Genomic DNA, 16311 nt, shown 5'->3' on the forward strand with positions numbered 1-16311 from the left:
CTTGAAGGGAGAGAGTAAGGAAATAATAGGTTCCACGGGTAGACCTTGAAATCAACCCCAAAACCGCCAAGGCCAAAACCAACCTTCACAGGGTAGGTTCTAGGTTCTACCATGGAACTGAACCGAACCGCCCCATGCTCACCCCTATTTATAATGGCCAAACGAAGGGTGGCTCAATTGGTACATTGACTAGTTTGTTCCAGTAGAAATGTAGATATGATTCCTACAAACTGCAACCAAGACATTTGAGACTGAGAAGTTAGTCTGAAATTTTCCCATCTCCCTTCACCATTGATGACCACCGTTACTCCCCCGCATGGGACGCCACTACGCTAGCTCAATTCACCTGAGAAAAGAAGGCGAGAACATTTTTAGGTCTAGTCATGTTGTCATAAACTTTTAAGGGTAAATTGTTGAAACCTCCCCCTAAACTTTTTCCACTGATGTTGAAACCTTCCTTGGAGTTCAATAATTACAATCACTTTTCCTAAACTTTTTGACACAATTGCAATAGACCCCCTCTCTTAGAATATGCTAATAAAATGCACAAAAATGTCTACAATACTAATACAATTAAGATTGAGAATGGTTTCTACCAAAAACAAAAACAACAATAATAAGAGATAGATAAGTTGCAAGTTTACCTTTGAGCAATTGATATGAATGGCAAATTTGAAAAATAAATCAATTTCAGAAAAAGAGAACGTAAGGGTTTGGGCTAGCCATTCATATGAAGAGAAAGTTTGAAAAATAAACATTTTGGTGAAAAGTAGTTGCATGGGTATTTTGGATATTTTCATGCTTCTTTCTAGAAAATCTTAACAAATAAAGTCTACTTGTAATTATATCACCAAATTTAGGGGAAGTAATTGCAATTATCAAACTCCAAGGAAAGTTTCAGCAATAGTCAAAAAAAGGAGGATGTTTCAGCAATTAATCAATTTTTAAATGATTATATGGTTTGTCAATATTTACAACCATTCTTTTAATAAGAAAATGGGTGTTGCCTCGCGTCACATTAAAATGGGGACAAAATAGATGTTTTGCTTTTAGGCTCAATTTGGCAGGAGTACAAATACAAATATGTAGAATGCAAAACCTTATATTTTGTATGTATTTATATTGTACATATTTGCATTTGTACTCTTTCCAAACTGAGCCTTATGATGAATACCATTGAATGGACAACGAAGGTTAAAAATGTCAAATTATACCTTCATTAAAGATAAATAGCATTAAGCAAAATTAGTACAAATTATAGGGGTGTTTTTTTGTTGGTAATCAACATAGGGGTGTTTTAATAATGCACGATTGTTTCTGTTAATACAATAAAGTACAAAGGATATTTTAGTAAATAACTCTTTTTTAATCACCACACACTTTTCATACTTGATAATTTAACAATGTAGGCTATGCATTTACCCAATTTTAAAATAAAGGGAAAATACTTGGTTAGTACCTTTTTTAATGACCACACACTTGTTATTAAAAAAGGGAAAATACTTGGTTAATACAATAAAGTATAAAGGATATTTTAGTAAATAACTCTTTTTTAATGACCACACACTTGTCATACTTGATAATTTAACAATGTAGGCTATGCATTTACCCAACTTTAAAATAAAGGCAAAATACTTGGTTAGTACCTGTACTTTGGGCTTAATGTCACTTTGGTCCCCAAACCTTAAAACACAGCAATTCAGTTTCCAAACTTTCAAAACGTGTAGTTAACCGGTCATCAAGTGGCATTTGAAAAGACACAAATGCCCTTTGAGTGTTATTTAAATTTCTTTATTAACCATCTAAATGTTGACAAAAATTGAACAGTCCTAAATCATTTTCTCTCCTATTTAAGAAAGTTGGGGTTACGTCTCAATGGGCATTTTTGTGACTCCAACTTTCTTGAATAGAAAAGGCAAGGATTTGGGATTGTTCATTTTTTTGTCAACGTTTAGATGGTTGATAAAGAAAATTAGATGACACTCAAAGGTCATTTGTGTCTTTTCAAATGCCACTTAACGTCTAATTAACCGTAGGTACAAATTGGCATGTTTTGAAAGTTTGGGTACTAAATTGTAGCATTTTAAAGTTCATGACCAAAGTGCATTAGGCCTAAAGTACAGGGTATTAATTAGGAATTTTCCCTAAAATAATAGGTCTTATTGACCGCAACATGAGTTTAATTCACCCAATGATACATGAGGGTGAACTAAGGGTGGCTAAAATTGGGTTGCACTACTCAAAATGGCCCCTATGAGGGATTTAGGTGTATTATTAAAAACAAATTGACTTGGTTAACAATTGTTGATTTGAATTTTGAACTGTTGACCCCTTTTGACCCAAACAATGGATTTTTTTTTTAATTATTTTTTTTTTATTTTTAAGTTGGAATGGGCCATCCATTCAAACCGGACGGTCGAACTGCTAACCCAAAAACTAATGGCCAAAGCGGTTTTGGTTCTAAGTCGGTTTTTAAAACTTTATAACCAAGTGTGCATGCGTGCACACACACACAGCGCTACGCTACTGAATTTAGCCAAATTTATACATGTCACATTTGCATATGTTGCTTAAATTTGTTATTTAGTCACACCATGGTTGAGATTTGAGAGAAATTTGATGATTTTAATATTTTATTTTTTTATTTTTTATCTTTATGACTGAAATATATATGCCTTGTGCATTATGAAATTTAAAGTCAGATTTCCTTGTAGACGGTGTTTGTTTGGTAATTTTTTCTCTCTTTCTTAATATAGATGTGTAAGCCAACTAGCTTTTGCGAGGCTATGGTAGTGGTCTACCTTCGAAAGTCCAAAGGAATGGCAGTGGTTGTAGACTAGAGGTCGGTAGAATAGAGAGGGAGAATATGGATCCTTTCTCCTCCATAATGGGTTTAACTAATGTATTTAATTAATTAGGCCCCCATATGGGTATGGGGCTTATTTATAGTGATTTGAAGCTTCATCTTACAAAATCTTTTTATTCTTAATTTTTGTCAATTTTGCCCTTATGCTCAATTAATGCATGTGCTCTTAGTTGCCATTCTAGAATGTTCTTAAATATCTTTTTTTATATAGAAAGTCCCAACTCTTGGTTCATTTGTAAATAATTGGCAAATAATTGGTTTGACTCAATCCGATCTAACTCTAATTTATGTTGGGTTAGCCTAGTTAATGTGCTTATATAAATCCATTATCTTAAATTACCCCCCCCCCCCCACTTAACAATGGTGAAAGTCTTTTGTTAAGCAAAAATTAGGTTAGGTGTTTAACTACTATATTCAGGTATTAGGCCCCATTTTGAGAGCAAGATTTCAAAATGATGTTTCTAAAATTGAATATATTGTTATTGTTGAAGATTTTTTGTTGCGATATTAGCCTATAGAGTTCTAAAACAATTTAACTCCAAAGAATTTTTTAAAGATTAGCCCCCAAAATATTGAAGAGATTTGTGAAAGATTAGTTCCCAAATGTTTGAGGAATTTTCTGAAAGATTAGTCTCTAAAAGTTTAAAGAAATTTTGCGAAAGATTAGCCCTAAATGTTTGAGAAATTTTCTAAAGGAGATTAGCTTCCCAGAATTTCGAAGAAATTTGTGAAAGATTAGCCCCCTAAGTGAGAGAAGTTTATAATATTGTAAGATTTTTTCGAGATCAGTGCATTAATTTATATTATCATTTTTTTGCGATTTTGTGCAATAAAAAACAATGCTAAAGTAAAATCATGGTCATAGTAAGGTTGAGTGATGTTATTCAGAGCAAAGTCGTGCTAAAATGGGTGAGGCCATCAAGCAATGTGGCCAAACTATCGAGGGTAAGGTGAGGCAAAATTAGTATGTAGTCATAGGGCATATTCTTAATGTAAGGTGACAAGGAGTGAGGCCAAATTTAAAAATGAGGCACAAGGCACACGGTACGAGGTGTGAAGCAAAAGTTACGAAGTTACAATTTTGAATGCATAACAAGTCGTAAGATTAACTTTATGGGGTGACACATGAGGCCAAGTTGTGAAGCGAGGTCTGAAACCAAGGTTCTATGTTTTGTGACTTTGAAGGGTGTGAGGTTTCTTTTAGAATTTAACTTTCTTGAATGTAGTTGTGCATAAGCCAATACCAAAATTGTGTATGATGTAAGACTTTAATATATACATGTAAAACAAATTTGTTGTATTTGAAAGATATTTTATGCATGGAATTATGAGTAATATGGAGTGTATATAGTCAATAATCAATAAATTATTCGTAAGTTTGTGAGATGTACAGATTGTGTGTCAATCAATATGAATTTATAGTACTATAAACTATAAGTACGTATGCTATCAATACAAATTTATAACCAGCAATATGTTTTTAGCAATATAATTCGGGGATAAGTTTTTTCATTGGAATTTGATGATCATGTGCTTGAATATAGATATGGGCATGACTATCATTAATGTTTTTTATATTCATAAATGCATGTGTATACATGTACATAGTTATTATTGTTAGTGTATAATAAGATAGATCATGAGTATATGTATCTATAATTTATGGGTCCGAACTTGCTATTACAAGTATCAGTCATAAGTATATACAAGAGAGTCTAAATTATGATAATATATGAGCATCAACCATAAAATCATAAGATAAGTATAAGCTTGTGATCTTGAATTATGTAAGCATGTAATGAATACTAAATAGGTATTTCATGTAAGAATATATACATATAATGTCTAATCATGAAATTTAAGTATCTATAAGCATGCAATTAAATAAAAAAAATAAACCAAAATGAAATCTACAAATTTCATCTAAGATTCAAACTACAATAATAAAAAATTAAGGATAAGAAATATAGGAATTAGGAACAAAATCAAAACTACAATTATTAGAATTTAAAACTCTCATCTAAATGCCCATCTTCCTACTCTAGGTTTTTGTTCCCTATCTTGTTTAAGTAGATGCATGACTCTATGAGTTCAACTCTTGAGAAGTAGCATCAAAATACCATTTTGACCCCTTTTATTATTTGTCCTATGTCAATTTCTTGGCTAAGTAGATGCATGAATCTATGAATTTAACTCTTGAGAAGTAGCATCAAAGCGCCACTTTGACCCACTTTAGGTATTTAAACTTCGGGAGTATCTAGTAGATATATATGTTGAAGGGTCTAACCCTCCCTTAACTAGTATCAAAGGATACTTCATTCCCTCAACTGAACTTAGGCCAAATAGATGTTTGGCTCTATGATTTACTCTTGAGAAATAACGTCAAAAGGCTACTTGGACCTTCATACCTTCAAAATTCCGAGATGTCAAGTAGGTACACATATGATGTAGGAATTGATATTCCCTTAACTAGTATCAAAAAGACATTCTCATATTCCTTCATAAACCTTCAAACTCAAATATCTTTCTTGCTCTTCTCTAAACTAAGTATATGTTTGACCCAATGAATTTGCTCTTGGAGAGCAACATAAAAAATGTTGTTGTTTCATAAGCATGGCACAAGGACTAATTACTCTTGGCATTTCCTTATAATCTTAACATTTTCCAAAATCCAAGAGTCTTTTCTAAATTAGAACTTGATCCTAATTACAACACTAGTTGCCTAGGTCCCAAAATTAATAATAAGAACAAAGGGAAAAAACAAATGCATCAAATAGCATCAAATCGAAATACTGACTCATAATAAAAATCTATTTCCAGAATCATCCAATATAGAAATCTATCAAGTCAACAAAAACACAATAAAGGAAAATCTCATGAAATGAAGTGAAATAAAATTGTCAAACCATCTAGTTTTATTGTAAGGATTGTCAAATAAAGTCTCTTTATCAAATCCTAACTCACATAATTTCAAGTCATGTATAGTCAATTGCAAAAATCAACATTCCATAAAATTGAGAAAATATTCAAGTTTATGAATACTCTCCCAATCTTATCAAAATCGACAAAGTTAATCAAGTTTGCACAAACCTCAAAAGATTTTTCAAAGTTACTTTTAAAAATTGGATTTGTTTTCCAACTTCAAGCTTAACCTTGGTTTTCCCTTTCTAAATGTTTTCCTATTTTTGAATAGATGCCCAATAATTTAAGACATTCCCCTTGCATAACCTAGTTTAGTTGCCCATAGATCCCTGCACATCCTTGCTAGGTTCCTTCGACCCCCTCCAAGGAAGCCATCCAATCAATAGCTAGACAACCCTAGAATAGGATCAATCCCTCCCTTTTGACCAACACTTGTGTAGAATAGGATCATTCCCCTTGCAACCACATTGAACTATTGTTCATGGGTGACCAAATTTTGTGCATTGGGGACATTGTCCTGATTTTCAACTATTTTTTGAAATGTTAAGTAGTTTCTTAGAGTTTTTGGAAAAAGGGTGAAGATGTTAAATCGTTCCCATAGACGGTGCCAATTAATGCTAGAAAATATGGAATCGAGGGCAGCAGAGTAATTTTTGAGGTCCAAGGGCTGTTGGTCCCACTTGCTAAGAGTGAAATACGTCAAAGGCCCTAGGAGTATTCCAAGGGGTGAGGACTCCGATGGTCAAGTTAGCTGAGGGCTTAGGCAAAGCTAAGGTCATTACAAGAGTGTAAGCAATAGCTCAAGTGTGCATGCATACCTTTAGAAGTAGTGTCCCTTTTATAGTAGGAGTCGCCCAGGTGGTGAGTAATGCACGACGCATAGCCATCCCGTAGATTGTGATCACATAGGGGGATTCAAAGAGGCGTTGATCGACTACGACCCCCTAATTAGTGGCTCAAGAGTAAATGCACCTAGAACGTGCACCCATATCAAGTGCTCCATAATCGCTAAGGGTGGGAATTAATCGATTGCCCTTAGGAGATTGTCTATTGATGAAAATATCCCTAGCCGATGCTACATGCCAGGTTTTGGCGGGTTGACCAAATATACCTATGTCGTTGACCATTAACAACCTAACACTTAGAAATATTAGAAACACTTATTTAAAGGTTTGGAGACTCCTCCTTTAGCATTCTGATGAGGGCAAATTTGGCCCTCCAATGACATTATGACACATGGCATCCCGAAATAGTTGGACGACACCCAAACGCCATCTAGGCGATGATTTGGAGTCCCAGATCGAAGTTCATCTTCACCTTGACCTGGTGACCTGGCTTTATCGCCAACCTAGTGACTTTGACCACAACTTAGGCTGGCTAGGAACACCTCGTCTAGGGCCAACCTGTAGCACCTCGTCACTGGCTGATGTGACCCTGATGAGAGGAGCGACCTCTCTCGAGGGCTTGCTGACCTACAAGTTGTGCTCGCCGACAAATTCGGTATGCATATCCCGACACTCCCAAGTTTCTCGAAAGTTGGCCCACGTATCGAGTGTTCTGGAGGATGGCCAACGTGCATGGTGGTTAGCTCTGGGGATCTCAGACCGGTTAGGCGACCTTCCAAAAATCTTGGATGCGGTACGTGAAGCCCACGCCAAACAAAGCCTATATAAAGGCACCAACCCCAATGACACAAAAAGGTACGTGCGATTTAGTGCATTCTAGCTCTCCTTGTTCTCAAAACTCTCAGCTCGCAAATACTATTACTGGCTTAAGCATCAGAGCGACCTTGCCAGGTTGGCCACCCCAAGTTCTTTGATACCTCCCTTTCTTTGTAGTTCGAGTGACCTACTTGGCGACAGGCGTCTGGGCTGCCCTACAGCTAGGAGCATCCAGATCGTGTACCATTAATTGACGCCGTCTGTGAGAAACGCTACAAGAAGCTAAGTTCTCACCTTCTAAAAGGCTAAGTCCTCATCTTCTAGAAAACTAAAGATCTCACATTTTAGAAATTAAAGTTCTCACTTTCTAATTTCTATTTTTATGAACTTAAAGACACTTTTGAGCAGCATCAACACCCAGAACGAATACCGATTACTAGGGGGCAAAAACATCTGTGATGAACCTGGAGAACTCCCCTGTGACAATCAAACAAGTTCAGCCCGAACTCAGCATCCCTAGTGCCCTAGATAAATACCCTGCTACCACATGTGAATGCCCCTCTCCCCGCGGTAGAGCCATCAGCAGTTCCCTCCGGGATCGAAGTGCGGCAGTTCCATGAGATGAAGCATGAATTTCTAGATGTGAGCATGGGAGCAGCTCGACATATTCATGTCGATGCAGAATAGGCAGCAACATAATGACCTTAACAACCAGTAGTCTGGCGACAGGCACCTCAAAGTAAGGCTGCCCCTGCAAGTCGAGCCAGTCATGGTTCTTGCGGGAAATTGATGGCCAACAAACTAAGCAGCTCTGTCGACTTTATTTCATCCTGGATAAGCCTCACTAGTCCACTTCGTGAGGTCTCCCCTACAGATTGAACCCTTCGCAGCTCCTGCGGGAGTTAGCGGCCTACGAACTATGCAAACGCCCTTGCGAGTTGAGCCCCTCAGGGCTCCCGAGCGAGTTGGCGGCCTACAGTTAGTAGAGCTGCCCTCGGAGGTCTAGCTCCCTATGGCTTCTAATAGGAGTGGACGACCTGCATCATTACGAGGCTGATGCTGTGCAACCGTGGCCCCGAACTTTCAACTTACACCGAAGAAACAACATTATGCCCTCGCAAGGGGGGGGGAACATGTCGTGGTCTCGCAAACACTCATCCAGGAAGATAATCCCACGGGATGACGTAGAAGCAACCATATGAGAAGTTACTACAAAATGACCACCCGCTTAATAAGGATAAGGAGAGTGGACCGAGAACTTAAAGGCTAAAGTGCCGAACTGATAAAAGACCTCGACACCACAGACCCAGTCGCTTCTTCGGCATGGGCAAGACCAAGGATAAGGAGAGAGGACTATAAATCACTCCCTAAGCCTAAGGGCTATGGTGTCGAGCTGACAAAAGACCTCGGCACAATACAAGTCACAGTCGCCTCTTCGGCATGGGCAGATAAGTCCTAGCCACCTCTTCAACATAGGCATGCTAAGTTCCAGTCGCCTCTTCGGCATGGGAAGATAAGTCCTAGTTGCCTCTTCGGCATAGGTGTGCTAAGACCCAGTCGCCTCTTCAGCATGGGCAAAATCAAGGATAAGGAGAGTGGACCGCGAGTCGCTCCCAGAGCCTAAGGGCTAAGGTGCCGAGCTGATAAAAGACCTCGACACTATATCAGACCCAAACGCCTCTTTTGCGTGGGAAAAATAAAAAGCAATTCGCATTCAGTACGAGAAAGAGAACAAAGGAAAGACTAGTTCGCTTTTAGCACCATGACAGACGCAAACTTAGTCGATCTCTTCATAGTAGACCTCCACCTCAGTTTCAGGCTCCACATCGAATTCGCTGGCTACTCTTAGCCAGCTCGAAGGATGCTGCATCGAAATCTACCTAGGTGGAGTGACCTGATAAAGCAGTCACATAGAACTCCCTCTTGAGGATGACATGATAAATTTCACTCTTGAGGTAATGGTCAGATTGCAGAACTCCTTGATTGTTCCATCCCTAATAAGGTAGATGTCCTCGGGGTACCTGCCCCGATAATCAAGACGGCGTGGTCCTACATAAGGCTACAAACACTTGGACTCTTTCGACCTAAGAAGCAAATTGGACTGATGCTTATGACTACGAGCTTATCGAATTAGTCATTTTGGGCCAAAAGGAGCGATCTACTCCCTTCGCCGAGCTACTTTCAACTCGGGAGTCGGGGCAATTGATGAGGGCGGATTTGGCCCTCCAATGACATTGTGACACATGGCATCCCGAAACAGCTAGACGACACCCAGACGCCACCTAGGCGATGATTTGAAGTCCTAGATCGTAGTTTGTCTTCGCCTTGACTTGACGACCTGCCTTTACCGCCAACCTAGCGATTTTGTCCACAACTTAGGCCGGCTAGGAGCACCTCGCTGTTAGACAATTTTGTATGCCCTTAGCTTCAATCAGAATGATGTACTTTATGAGTTTATTGTAAATGAATAAAAGTGCATAATTGATTCATGTCCCCTAGGTATATTTCTGTGTAATACCCTTAAACTGGACACTTAATGAGACTCATGTTAGTTTAGATTGTTCATAGCCAGTGGGTCGGTCTGTGGAGACCTATCCTGATAAGGTTGACACTGTGGTGCCACCAAGTCGGTTGGGGTGGCCTGTCTCAGCTGCCAGGGTGAGACCCGACGCACATACAGTGTAGGATTAATTGAATCTTTGATCTGGACCAGATTTCCAGTATTACCCTGGACCTTGGAGATTGATGGGCAAAACTGGAAAGTTACACCCGACCCCTAGACTCGATTATGATATTGCACTAGGTGTCGGATTGGGCTGTCTTTGATGTATCAATCAGTGAGATCCTTAGCGGGGGTCAAAACCTGGGTATGTTGGGACAGTCTGAGAATTCATATGAGTGGGTGATCATAGTGAAAGGATCAGCCCCTTTGTTAGACAAAGGTAATGATCGGGGATGCACTCTCACTGATGGAAACCAAGACTACCGGCAACCGATTTCAACCGTTGAGATTTGTTTTGCAAAGTATATTTTATATGAGATATAAAAGTATATATATTATGGTTTCTAAAATGTTTTAATTCCCGGGATCCACATAAGTAGAGAGTGCAACATTGTTCCTTGCAGCCGAGGGAGAGGTCCTCTCTTGTCGGGCAGTGTATGATCATTACGGGCTGAGAGGTTAAGTGTAAGACCACCACTCAGAGAGTTCAGATCTGAATGTGATTCAAATCTAGAAACCTCCTAATGAGATTAGGAGAAAACTAATATAATCTGTAGATAAGATAAGGGTTTATCCTTATCACCTAAAAGAGAGGGCTGATTCAAAAATGATTTGGATGAGCAGCTCCTAATTGGATTAGGAGCTGTTCTTTTAGGTTAACAAAAGAAGGAGGGGGTGGTAGCCTTTAGAAGACACACATAATCAGATCCTCTACAGAACTGAAATCACAGAAGAAAGAATTAAGCAACCCTGTAGAATTCTTTCTTGCCGCCTCCTTGTTTTTGCCGCCCTGTTTGCTAGTTCGATCTCTAGTTGTGGGAGAAGTCAAGTTTCGATCTTCACATCAGTTCTTTGAGAAAGAATTAATAGGAAGTTATGCTCGTGTGCCATCCTGTTGTTTTTTGCGAATGACATAATTCTTGGAGAAGAATACTGCTGATTCTGCTCCATCCTGCACTGCGTCATCTTCAGTGGGAGCAGTCTTTGGATCTTTCATTGGGCGTGAACATCTTCATTGGGGATATTATTTCTCCGTATCAGGTATAATCCTCTTCTACTCCTTTTGGTTTAGATCTGGTTCAGTTTATGGTTCAAGAATGATCCTTGAAAATATGATTTTCTAAATAGGGAATGCGATTCCCAGTTGAAGGGAGAGAAAAACTTTTGAAATTCGCCCCCTTTATTCTGCAAGATTTGGGCGTCCATACGATGGATCTCTCATCCCTTCAGTGGTACCTTGGTGTTCACGAATATGATGGGTAAGCACTCACTGGACAGAAAGTTTTACCCGAAAACGGCTCTGAACCTTGTCTGACAGAGGCCAAAGGGAAAACTCATATGATGAGTGGATATGATCCTTCACAGAAAGGTGGTGGGGTTATGCAGCTGAAACAGTTGGCTCCATGCACCCTATGTGATTTCTCACATTTCCAATGACAACTCGTAGTCTCCGTCACTGAGAAAGGAGGGAAATCTCATAGATGAATAAATGGAAATGGAACGTAGATTAAAATCCATATCAATGAAATGAACATGAATCAAATTAGGTTGTGAACTGATGTTTGCTCTTTTATCAGAAAATGGCAAACAAATCATTTGCAAAATTGCTTGATGACAACAAATTGAAGGGCCCCAACTATGCCGACTGGTACAGGAACCTTATGCTGGTCCTAACTTCTGAAAAGTTAGACAAAGTGGCAAAGAATCCTGCCCCGGAGCGTCCGGGTGATAGGGCTTCTGAGGCCCGAATGAGAGACTATTAGGAATGGGAGGAGAAGAACTCCCTTGCCCGATGTTACATCATTGTCTCAGGACGATGTACGAAGAGCAGAATCGTTTTACTCGACAAAAGGTCTTAAAACAGTTCATGACCGCACAAATGTCCAAGGGCCAGCAAGTTCATGACCATTGTCTTCGGATGATGGGATACATCAACGAACTGGAGGCTCTTGGATCCGGTATGGACCTAGCGACCCAGATAAATGCTATCCTTAATTCTTTGCCTCCTTCCTTTAATCCGTTCATCATGAACTATAACATGAACAAGCTGAATGTCAGCTTGTAAGAGCTCAGCAATATGTTGCAAAGAGCTGAATAACTGATTAAAAAGGACGATTTCCAGTAGGATCCAAGGGTATATAGATGCCGATTTCCAGTCGGATCCAGATGATAAAAAGTCTACATCTGGATATGTTTTCACGATAGGATCGTGTGCTGTTTCCTGAATGTCAACATACAGGGGTCCTGAGTAGCAAATTAACAGTCCACAACCCAAGCCGAGCGCATTGCCGTAAGTGAGGCTGCCTTATGAATGATGGTGTTCATTTCTAAATTTGGAATTCAGCACATCACCCATTCCACTGTGGTATGACAACACTGGACCTACGGGAGGATGATGTTAAGAGGTAGCATCAACAGAGAATGTGGTAGATCCATTGACAAAGCCACTATCACAGAAAGTGTTTTAGAAACACGTGGAAAGCATGGGACTTTGGCTTGTACCTGATTGAACCTAAGTGCAAGTGGGAGCTGTTAGACAGTTTTGTATGCCCTTAGCTTCAATTAGAATGATGTACTTTATGAGTTTATTGTAAATGAACAAAAGTGCATATTTGATTCATGTCCCCTTGGTATGTTTCTGTGTAATACCCTTAAACTGGACACTTAATGAGACTCGTGTTAGTTTAGAATGTTTACAGCCAATGGGTCGGTCTGGGGAGACCTATCCTGATAAGGTTGACACTGTGGTGCCACCAAGTCGGTTGGGGTGGCCTGTCTCAGCTGTCGGGGTGAGACCCTAGGCACTTACAGTGTAGGATTAATTGAATCTTTGAACTGGACCAGATTTCCAATATTGCCCTGGACCTTGGAGATTGATGGGCAAAACTGGAAAGTTACATCCGACCCCTAGACTCGATTATGATATTGCACTAGGTGTCGGATTGAGCTGTCTTTGATGTACCAATTAGTGAGATCCTTAGCGGGGGTCAAAACCTGGGTATGTTGGGACAGTCCGAGAATTCATATGAGTGGGTGATCATAGTGACAAGATCAACCCATTTGTTGGACAAAGGTAATGATCGGGGATGCACTCTCACTGATGGAAACCAAGATTGCCGACAACCGATTTCAACCGTTGAGATTTGTTTTGCAAAGTATATTTTATATGAGATATAAAAGTATATATTATGGTTTCTAAAATGTTTGCAAGAAGGTTTTAATTCCCGAGATCCATATAAGTAGAGAGTGCAACATTGTTCCTTGCAGCCGAGGGAGAGGTCCTCTCTTGTCGGGCAATGTATGATCATTATGGGCTGAGAGGTTAAGTGTAAGACCATTGAGGATAATACCTGATGGGCTAATCTTGCATCTGCCCACAGTCCCTGGGTGTTACAAGGTGGCTTGGCCCAAGGGCCACTTAGGGTTAGTGTTGGGCCCATAGAGCCCATTTGATGGGTTTCAGGGGGTGCACTGTCCATAATAGTGTATTCGGCCAGGCCTTATAACAAAGGGTGGGCCGAACCCATGTGGCTGATGTGTAGATCAATGCTTAGGTCCCACGCCATACAAGGAAGCCCAACTGGGCAGCAGTTAGGAAGGTTAAGTGACCACATAAGCTTAATGGGCCTAAAGCCCATTTTGAACTTGACTATTTAATTAGTTAATTATGGGGCGAATTCTGAGATGGATTAGCAGATAGGATAGGGTCTTGACCCTATCCACTAAGAGAGTTCAGATCTGAATGTGATTCAGATTTAAAAACCTCCTAATGAGATTATGAGAAAGCTAATATAATCTGCAGATAAGATAAGGGTTTATCCTTATCACCTAAAAGAGAGGGATGATCCAAATATGATTTGGATGAGCAGCTCCTAATTGGATTATGAGCTGATCTTTTAGGTTAACAAAAGAAGGAGGGGGTGGCAGCCTTTAGAAGACACACATAATCAGATCCTCTTCAGAGCTGAAATCACAGAAGAAAGAATTAAGCAACCCTGCAGAATTCTTTCTTGCCGCCCTGTTTGCTAATTCGATCTCCAGTTGTGGGAGAAGTCAAGATTCGATCTTGACATCAGTTCTTTGAGAAAGAATTGATAGGAAGTTGTGCTCACATGCCATCCTACTATTTCTTGCGAAGGACAGAATTCTTGGAGAATAATACTGCTAATTCTGCTCCATCCTGCACTGCGCCATCTTTAGTGGGAGTAGTCTTTGGATCCTTCCTTGGGCGTGAGCACCTTCATTGGGGGATATTATTTCTCCGTATCAGGTATAATCCTCTCATACTCCTTTTGGTTCAGATCAGGTTCAGTTTATGGTTCAAGAATGATCCTTGAAAATATGATTTTCTAAATAGGGAATGCGATTCCCAGTTGAAGGGAGAAATTTTTTTTTGAAATTCGCCCCCTTTATTCCACAAGATTTGGGCGTCCATACGATGGATCTCTCATCCCTTCACTTGTCTAGGTCCGAATTATAGCACCTCATCACTAGCCAATGTGACATCGACGCAAGGAGCGACCTCTTTCGAGGGCTTGCCGACCTGGCCGAGGTCCAGGAGAAGACCTGCTAGTTGTGCTCGCCGACAAATTCGATATGCATATCCTGACACCCCCAAGTTTCTCGGAAGTTGGCACATGTACTGAGTGTTCTGGAGGATGGCCAATGTGCGTGGCGGTTACCTCCGGGGATCTCGGACCAATTAGGCGACTTCCCAGAAATCTCGGATGCGGTGCGTGAAGCCCATGCCAAACAAAGCCTATATAAAGGCACCGACCCCAATGACACGAAATGGTACGCACGATTTAGTGCATTCTAGCTCTCTTTGTTTTCAAAACTCTCAGTTCGCATATACTATTATTGACTTAAGCATTGGAGTGACCTCGCCGAATTAGCCACCTCAGGTTCTCTGATACCTCCCTTTCTTTGTAGTTCGAGCGACCTACTTGACGACAGGCGTCCGAGCTGCCCTACAACTAAGAGCATCCAGATCGCACACCATCACTTTCAAGATTCTAAAAACTTATTTAAGTACAAAAAAGCTTAAGAACCAAAGCTATCCTAACATTTGGTCTCTAAGGTTGATTAAATCGATTTTGGTCTTGTTGAGTGTCATAGAAAGTGCATCTCAAGCTACTGAATCAAGTAATGATTCTATTTCATCTTCAACATTAAATTTGCTTAATACAATTATAGCTCAAAAAAATTTACTTGAGTTAGCTGCATACTTAGCACACTATTAATATTGTTTTGAATTTATTATCTTGAAAACACATACGATCAACAATGAGCACATATGGACTCGTTCTTTTGTACAATTCACCATTAATGGATTATAAGGGCATTGTCTACATAGAACTTTCTCCTATAGTGCTTTTGTGAAGACTTTCTATGAAGGAACCAAACTAATGGAGAAGAAAAGAAGAATCAATAAACGCATGAAGTCATTTTAGCGTTTAATTAGTTTGAGTTTCCTGAGAAGGAAAGGAATTTGCAATGGCAAGCAGTTCCACCATACAATCTCCCATAATTTATGTTCCGCTGTTTATGGAGAAGAGACTTTTCACAATGATGAACAGAAGACAAACAAATCATGTATTCTATTGGCCCTGACTCCAGAGAACAGCACTAGGAATGTGATTTTCTGTTGTTTAGGGGTTTGGCTACTCAAAACAAAAGCATTCCGCAAGTTCAGACAAGTGCTATCGGTTCACACGGCAAGATCAAAGTAGTGAATTCATCTTTTTGTGTTCATACTGGTGTGTTTGGTTGCAGAGCAATTTTATTTGCACTAGTGTAAATGAAAAAAATGCAATCTCTCCTTTAATTTTATTTGGGGGTTTACTTTATTCTGATTCATGTCATAATTTACTTCATTTGTATTACAATCAAACAAAATAAGCTAAAATTTAAAACAAAAATAGGTCAGAATTTGCACGGCCATTATTTTGCATCAGTGCAAATTTATTTGCATTGCAACCAAATACAGTCTACTGGAACCTTGTCGCTGTCTGGTTTGGTTACGTTGTGGTGGCAGAGAGAGAGAGAGAGAGCATCTGCTGGACCCTCCAGTTAGAACGTATTTCAATATTCTCAATTCTCATCTTTGCCGAAGTTGCACATTATAGTGAATCTAGTGA

Source organism: Nelumbo nucifera, chromosome 5 (assembly GCF_055504915.1).
Source record: "Nelumbo nucifera cultivar China Antique chromosome 5, China Antique-T2T, whole genome shotgun sequence".
Lineage (NCBI taxonomy): Eukaryota > Viridiplantae > Streptophyta > Magnoliopsida > Proteales > Nelumbonaceae > Nelumbo > Nelumbo nucifera.